The following is a 7644-nucleotide window of genomic DNA, read 5'->3' on the forward strand; positions in this document are numbered from 1 at the left end:
ATATATATGCTTAGAAACCCCAGTTTGATTGGCTTACTAGTTCTAGTACTGTTGATCACAGTTGACTACAAGTATAGTCCAATTGCGGAGTTAGAGTCGGATAAAAACAGCATTGCAACGATAGGTATCAATACTCGATCACACTAAGTACTGAGCCAGCATCAATCATTGGTTATTAACATCAAGCTTATGTCTAAAGTTCCGGTAAATGAATGTCAATGTATAACAAGCAGAGTAACTCTACCAGAGTAGCAGCCACAGAAGCAATCGTAGCTTATTTAGAAGAATCAAGCGTACGTTAGTCGTATAAAGACATGACTATAATTAAGTTGGTTTACTTCAACATATTTTACTACAACATAAGTTAACATGCAAGTACACCCGGCGGCGAAGTGCGCTTCAGTTGTCAAGGTCCACCATGACGTAATCTGCTTCTATGAAGATCGTACGGTGGCGTTGCGTTTGCCTACGAAACTTATACACACGGAAAATAGTCGACATTCGAAATTACTCATTCTGAAGGTTAGCCGCGTGGGAAAATATTCAATGGCAGTCATTCATCATAACGGAATCCAATAGACAAAGTTCCTTATATCGTTCCAATGATGTGCAAAACCTACAGCATTGATTTTATTCAGGCCTATTTTACTGACTAACTTGAATCCTCGAAAACGTGCAGAAAAACGTATACGTCTTACGCTTTGCTTTCTTTCACTCGATGCTTTTGCATGCTAGCCAGGCGCGGTTACGATTCATAAGGCGTTTTCCGCGAAAGGTACTGTTGACACGGTACGATACGGTCGGACACGATCGGAAGTTCGTTACCGACTTCTCCGGCATTTCTTAAGGTACCCTTTTGCCGCGCCACAATGTTGCCTAAGATGAAACTGCCCAATTGAAGAATAGCTGACGGAAGCTATATGCTGCAGCTGGACGCGCGAATAAGTGAACTGCCATAAAAAATTACTATTTTTTTTTTATTTTCACAAATTTTGCAACATGAAAGGTTTATACGTAAATAGCGGGCTCACTTGGAGCTGTGATGAATACATCATTGCGATTCGAAAAGACGTTTAAGAAATTCTATAGCGAATAAATGCTCATCATAGAAACAATACGACGGCTTGTGTAGCCGTCGAAAAAGGAAACGCCGGCGTCTAGACCTATTCCAAAAGCATATAGATACCTTTTAGCTTCGAACGGTGCCACCACTTGGGCCGTGGATAATTCGAGAAAGTCGAACAACTTATTTTTCATCATGGCTTCGGTACATAGTATTTAGTTCGTTACGCTGATAATAGCTCAATACCTGATCTCGGGTATCAATACACACGGTCGATTAGAGAAGTTCCCGTACATTCTGCCCCCTGAAAATTCGGTGCTGGTGACACTCGATTGTTTTGGTAGAAACAAAGTTCGCTGTAAAATAGCTAAAGAACCACCTGTTTCATTTGACTATGGGAACCATCAGAACGTGGGCCTTGTATAGTGTTTCTCTAGCAGATTTATCCCTTCTAGCAGCTGAACGTTGCCGTATGTCCTTGTTGTGAATCTAGTTAAAATTATTTGCCAACAAGGATCCACTAGAGGAAAAATGTAGAAATTCGCATAAGAATGTTGACTCTGGAATATCAACGACGCCTGTGAGCGACCGCTTTCGGAAACATAGTCGCCTCCACGGTGCAAATATCCACAGCTTTTTTTTTCTTTTTTTTTTGTTTACTATTGCGTAGTTATAGTTGTTACCTGATGTGATTTTTACGCTCTGCACAAACGAGGTTGGAAGAAAAATGCATTTTTAATGGTATGCGGCGGCAAGTACGTAGACGTGTTGTACATTAGTGTTCCAACTGTCTGAACTGCCGATAGTTCCTGATTGAATGTAGTAGATCCGTGGAGCTACTAGATAAAATGTGCTATATTTAACTGCAAAGGTATCCGTATCAGCGCAGGCCTTCAAAATGGCGCATAGGTCAGAGACCATTTTCACTTTCGACGATTTACTGCTAAAACTGCATATGCCTAGTCTATTTCTTATTCAAGACCAGTTCGGTTACTTTTCGAAAGAGCGAGAAGCTATCCGTATATCGATATCCATGAGAAGTACATCATTAGTTTTTTTTATATTATTTTGTTTTCTGAGCTTATCCTCGATTACGTGTTGGATCGTTTCGCTTTCTAAGCTTATCTAAAATTTTATATATTACTGTGGTTGAGTAATCGCAGACACGAAAAGTGCTGGTCGGGCTGCTCAACGCTTCGTGCTAGAATCTGTTTTCAAGTTTTGCTTCGTTATCTGAAAGTGAGTTCTTCCTTCCAAAGTTATAACGGCACGTTTTCAGAAACGTGACGTAAAACAGAGCCTAACTTAAACGTCTTAATATGTAACCAGGTGACGTACCATATTGAGTCAGACCTAAACAATACGCAGATAAACAAATCAGGAAACATCGAGCTGTGAAAACGACAAACGTCACTTTGGATTCCAACAGCTTACTGGAATTGCAAAGCTAGTATATCGATGAAAAGCCTTTTTTTTTTTTTACAGAAGCCAGATAATCATGCATAATGGGTACAACTTCGAATTGTATTTTTCCCCGCTAAAGAATTAGTTTCTCAACTTTTCTCTATCGGTATCACTTATATTTTTTGCAAACATTTCAGATCCGTAGCCAGGTCAGGTCTACGAGGTCATGGATTATTTGCTATCTTTACAGTAGCCAATTAGAAATTTACAGGATAGCTACGTTTAGAAAATATGGAAAAATGCAATATTTCAAGTTCACTAATGGCCATAGCCATATAAGTCGCACAAGAAGTAATGAAAAACCATAGATCTAGCAAATCCGATACTTTGCATGCAAGGGTATTAAAAAATAAAAAAACCGCGCAAATCTTAATCACAATTATATGAACCAAAGGATGTTAGCAGGAACTGGTACCTGAGATAATCGATATGTATTTTAATATTGGAAATTTACACTTCGAACATGTACACATAAGTCGATATCTATACAATCTATTGATGCATAATTTTACTTATGTTTTAGATAGATATATTTCTATAAAAAATATCGACGATTTTCAAGTCGAAATTGTTTATATTTTAAAACAATATTAAACTAAATATGCGCCACATCAATGACCCTCTACTGTTTTTCTGGTAACATCACAATCCTGTCGCTATAGAACTTTTGTAATTTTTTTTTTGGATGAAAAATTGCAGAAGGTAATTCTTGCGTTTCAGACATCGAAAATTGAAGTAAACATTACCAACATTAAGGGTATTTTTTTTGTATGATTGTGATTTTGATGGTGCAAAGTCCGGTCTATACGGCGGGTGCAATGCTTTTACCGGCATTTAACGATACACATACTCTAGAATTGTCGACGACGTTCTTTCTGCTCGCTAGTTCCCGTTGATTTTTTGTTGTAATCTTGTTAATTGTTGACCGTAGAAGTTCGAGCCACTCATTTCTTTAGGCTGCAGCAGCAACCCGTAATGCATCAGTCCGAGCTTTGCCACAGATCAAAAAGCCCATTTTTTCACACATCAGTGTCGTATCTAATCTACTGGTTAGCACCGATGACAAACTACTTCAAGAAGGACGCGATTCTGCTGCGCTCCTCTGTAATTTCAATCGAACTTTGCGTTAGTTCGTGTGGCAGGCAAACGTCAACCTTCCCTTCTGTTGCCGGATTCCTTTAAATGGGTTCCAATTGTCTGGTGGTAAATGTTTAGGCTGTTGGCAATATCATAGCTGCTCAGGTGTTCGTCTTGCCCGCAAAAATTTGATTTTTTCAGTGATCCGTCGACCACTACGATAAGCATCTTTTTTTTTTTGCGAAACACTACGATGAGAACGAAAGTTACAGGCCTGTTTCTCCCTATAACACCTTTTGACCCTTAACGGCATACATTTTTAATGGGCCTGGGCAGCCTTTGTCGTAGTAACATCGCAGAGTATAGCAAGTTTTCGAAGAAATGTTCGTCAAGACGCCCTAGCGAAATCTGAGTAAAGATGGTCCAATAATTGTAGCACGCTTATCGTTGTCAAATAGGATTTTCCAAATGACACGAACGCCGAGGGACCTCATCTTATTTAAGGCAGATTACTTTGAAGCCATATAGTTCGTTAAGATTTTCCAAGGACACAATACTTGAAAAAAGGCGATACGACGGCGCGCTCTGATAGAAGATTAAATACATTAATAACATGACAACAATTCATACGAGAGACTCTTACACAATCCAAACATCCTTCCATAGCGTTTATACGAGGCAAATTACCGCCACATTAGTGACATCTAAAAATTATATTAATTTTTACCAATGCCAGCATATCTTTCACGACATCTCTATTTTTTGGCACTTTAAAATAATCCATAAAAACCATACTGCAAAGTTTTTTAGTGCAGCATTTGCGTACTGGTATTGGCGTCGGCAAGCGTGCATCTTTCACGCTTAGCCATCAAATGATTGAATAAGGCCAAAGTCTATACAATCTCCTGTGGTTGGGCAACGCCACGGTCGCTGTCTGTTGTGCCACCACAGTCGTAGAGAAGGGTGCAATTTTTGGAAGAGGCAATTTACGAAGTCAGGCTTGTGATACAAAAATGAATGGATTTTTTTTTTGCCTGGGAAAGTCTAGGAACTCGCAAGCGCCATATGGCTGCATCTGGAGGAACATCTGTGAACACGACAACGTTGCAAAACGCGACCAAATAGACTGAGTCTGACAAACACTTGCCGTCAGTTCAAGCCCCAAACAAACGGCAGGCTAAACATTAACAAAGAACACTTAAAAAGATATCTAAAAAAACTAGTTTTTTTTTCTTAATGTAAACAAGTGTTTAACCTGGTATTAAACCGAGACTGAAAAGAACGAATGCAATGTAATGCTGGAATTATTAGAAGCAGCGTTTATCATAAATAGATCACTATAAGAACTAACGAGCTGATCACTATTATTATTGATCAGTTATTACCTTCATTAACATGGATATCAGCTATCAAGATGGACGTACCTATATATTATCATCTGCAACCTGTAACTCATGAAATCAGAGTAAAGCCAGCTCTTTTTAGAACAAAAACAAACTTGTCATAGCGAACGATAATGCGTTGTTTTTAAGATTTAAACAAAGATCAGTTATTAGTAAAAAATTTTCCGCGTTCCCCATTGAGATTACTCTTTTTTGCCCGAAACCGACGGTCTACCTACGGTTATGCTTCGTTTCTATGCTATTCCTGAACAATCTGAAGATGATTTTTGTGAGGGAAACCGGAAGATTTTTAATAGTAGGTTCAAAGGGGTCCGAGGGTCCATTAAATATTGCTTAAAAGCCTGTGATACATTTCGTTTTTTTTTTTTATCACAGAGCTTGAAAGACATTTAAGCGAAGGGAAGATAAACAGCTAATTGGCTCGTCCAAATAAACTTTAACTCTTAATATTTTTGACGCCTTTGAGCGTTGTAAGCCCTCGCACCTTTGGGACTTTCGGCCTGCTCTCAACCCAAAACTTAGTTCCGTTGGGATATTTTTTTGTTGTACTTTATTCGAGCGATACATTAGCGCGTTTTTACGCATTTATTAATATCGCTTGCTGCACGAGTACTACTAAGAAATTGATTGAACAGATTAAAAATGGCTGGTTAATAGTTTACCTCCTAAATGGAAGCTGTGGTCGCAGTAAACGGTGCTTACATTTAATAATCATGACCGCTTGCCACGAAAGCAACTTCTGATCAAAAGTTCCTGGGAAGTTGGAGGGTCCTTATTTCACACGCGGTGACAAAAGATATCCGAGTGGAGCCAACCAGGCAACACATCCGTTACAGGGGTACCCTAAAATCACTTCTATAATTCTTCTAATTCTATGTTACACTTTTATTACAGAGTATAATATTGTAGCGGTATATGTCGAAACCGTAATTGACCGGTGCTTGACCACTTTATCCAGCTGACCGATGATTCCTTATTACATCGTGCGTGTGTATTTATATATGTCAGTAACTAAATATTGTGGTTAGGTGCTTTCAGACATGATGCTAACAGATTTTTGGTTCTAACGTAGTTCAAATTTGTGGCCCATTGTAGATCTCCTTTTGGATGGACATTCTATCTATTCGTCGAAAGAAAGACCCAGTTTCTAGTGATTAGGTTAATCTAAATTGTGTTTCTCTGACGTGAGTCAATAAAACCATTTGTTAGTGTATAGAGTAAGTCAAAAACCTAATACCCTGCCCCCAGGCTAGAAAGGAAAAGCAAGCTTCAGTGCCTGTTTCTCATATTAGTTTAGCTCCCTTCCATATGCACTACATATGGAAGACAATCTCAGCAAAACGTCCTTGCAGAAACCTCTTGCGTAACTCGATCCGTGTCATTTAATTCTGAATCACGGTCCTGCAAAGTTCAGAATCAGTTTTGCCAATCATTAATTTGTCTTACGTGTTGGCCTGGATAGCAACTGATAAATCATGTGGATCTGTTCATTGACATGTGAGAAAGGTGTACTTGCCTTACGTATTGTGCAGGGACTACATCCTGTTGAGCTTAAACATGCTGAATCGCAGACGCGAGTGCAGCTACAGGATTACTGAAGTAGCTATTTCCTGCAAAGGGGCAGATAGCAACTGGCACATTCGCTGTCATATATATATATAAAGTCACCATTCGATCCAACAAGCTAAAATATATAGAATATAAAAGTTAAGGTAAACTAGATTAAACATATAACGTGAACAGCGAACCGTTGTCAGACTTAAATTGTCAGTCCTGGTCAATTTAAGAAGCTCGATATTGCTGTTAAGCATTGCTTTGTTCACACTAGTACCTTGTCCTGATTGGCAACGGCCTATCGAAACCTAACCTAACATATTTAGCAAAAATTTGAGCTCTGAAATATTGTCTACATAGTCATGTACTGTTAATAGAGAGTGAATGTGGCAATCAGGTTAGCGAAAATACCTTGTCATTATGTCTCGTATTGATTACTGATTATTTGGCTTAAGTATGCCTTTTGAATATCTGTTTTCTAAATGTGAAATTTCTGTAAGCGTAAAGCATACGATTTCCTCCCAACTTGGACGGACCGTACGTTCTAGGGGTTTGAGAGGGGTTACAGCGAGAGAGATATTTATTTATAGGATCATGCATCACAATGCACCCACTCAGCCTAAGGTTCGCTTTAAAAAATATTATTTGTAGGAGAGAGGTACGATTAAAGGCACGGCAATTGTACGACAGCCGATAGTATCATTATATATCGGTTTTTAGGTGAAATGCTCGTACTATGTTTGTCACTTTTTTTAAGATATTCCAGTTTATTGTTTTAAAAACGATTCCACACAAAATAGGAGTAAACCACGCGTCACGATACGTTCGGTCACGACTGACACTCATCAGTCGTACCTAGTTGTGCGGCCTGGACAACTGAATGAAGAATTGAAATCATCATATTGTTGAAAGGGAACAAAATACCCTGCAGGAAATTCCATGATCAAAATCAACACATTATTTTTATCTACCTATACAAACTATCATAAAAATGACCGTTAAAAAAACCCGAAAGCTAATGTTACAAATCAATTAAATTGCATATACTTTAAAAATATATCTTATATGAATTAACTAATTATC

Source organism: Varroa jacobsoni, unplaced genomic scaffold (assembly GCF_002532875.2).
Source record: "Varroa jacobsoni isolate VJ856 unplaced genomic scaffold, vjacob_1.0 scaffold_838, whole genome shotgun sequence".
In the NCBI taxonomy this organism is placed as follows: domain Eukaryota; kingdom Metazoa; phylum Arthropoda; class Arachnida; order Mesostigmata; family Varroidae; genus Varroa; species Varroa jacobsoni.